Here is a 1,387-nt window from a genome sequence, read left to right as displayed (position 1 = left end):
CAACTGAGCTACCGTAGCACGACTCACGCCCGGTACTCACAGCTTTACTTCTGCCAGTACCTCGTCTCCTACCTTCCAAACTTTACAGAAGCTCTCCTGCGAACCTAGCAGAACTAGCACTCCTGAAAGAAAGGATGTTGCGGAGACATGGCTTAGCCACAGCCTGGCGGATGTTTCCAGAACGAGATTTTCACTCTGCAGCGGAGTGTGCGCTGGAAGGTAGGAGACGAGGTACTGGCAGAAGTAAAGCTGTGAGTACCGGGCGTGAGTCGTGCTTCGGTAGCTCAGTTGGTAGAGCACTTGCCCGCAAAAGGCAAAGGTCCCGAGTTCGAGTCTCGGTCGGGCACACAGTTTTAATCTGCCAGGAAGTTTCATATCAGCGCACACTCCGCTGCAGAGTGAAAATCTCATTCAGGAAACATCCCCCAGGCTGTGGCTAAGCCATGTCTCCGCAGTATCCTTTCTTTCAGGAGTGCTAGTTCTGCTAGGTTCGCAGGAGAGCTTCTGTAAAGTTTGGAAGATAGGAGACGAGGTACTGGCAGAAGTAAAGCTGTGAGTACCGGGCGTGAGTCGTGCTTCGGTAGCTCAGTTGGTAGAGCACTTGCCCGCGAAAGGAAAAGGTCCCGAGTTCAAGTCTCGGTCGGGCACACAGTTTTAATCTGCCACGAAGTTTCAGTCAAAGGTTGTCACACTTCATGCAGATTGGGTCAGAAATGTTCTGCGGGGATAAGCTTGGTTTATACTGGCCAGGATGGCTGCCAGAGACTGCGGTCATGAGGGTGCGAGTTGCCTTTGCGTGAGTGTATGTGTGTATGTTGTCTATTTTCGACAAAGGCCTCATTGGCCGAAAGCTCACTTTCCGATAGTCTTTTTGTTGTGCCCATCTGCGACTCAGCATGTCCGTTATATGATGAGTAGCAACTGTCCTCTTCATAATATTGTTACATTTCATCCTAGATTTTTACATTCTTCGAGCACATATAACAGTCAGAAATAACTTTACCGTAGTAAATGACGATAAGCTCATCCTAATATCTAGGAATGAACAAAGAGAGATTGTGTTAAAAACGAATTAGCCCTGCTCATTATGTACCTGAAATTCTGAATATTGTCAAAAATTAAAACATAAAAAAGATATCCATAATGAGAAGCAGAATGAAACAATTTAATTTCAGAGAGGTTAAAGTAGTCTGTATTAAAATTGAGTTAAATTCCAAATCCACTGTATGACGACTGGTTTCACACCATGGAGATACATCTTCAGGTCATATAGAACTAATACTTCATGTGCCACGTATTCCAAGGTACAAGTGCGCGAAAAAAAATCACTCCTCGGTAAAACCTAGGACGGAACAAGAATGGGCATCCGATCCGAACCATGCATCAC

The 1,387-nt window shown here is 45.9% G+C and overlaps 1 non-coding gene across 1 annotated transcript; it reads left to right on the top strand.

Annotated features, from left to right (window-relative positions):
- The first annotated feature begins 272 nt into the window (after window positions 1-272).
- On the top strand, window positions 273-347 carry Trnal-caa (transfer RNA leucine (anticodon CAA)). The gene has a single exon. It is a non-coding gene; the product is annotated as a tRNA-Leu (tRNA).
- Window positions 348-1,387: the final 1,040 nt, after the last annotated feature.

This window comes from Schistocerca nitens, chromosome 6, assembly GCF_023898315.1.
Source record: "Schistocerca nitens isolate TAMUIC-IGC-003100 chromosome 6, iqSchNite1.1, whole genome shotgun sequence".
In the NCBI taxonomy this organism is placed as follows: domain Eukaryota; kingdom Metazoa; phylum Arthropoda; class Insecta; order Orthoptera; family Acrididae; genus Schistocerca; species Schistocerca nitens.
This window is presented reverse-complemented; position numbering and strand designations above follow the sequence as displayed.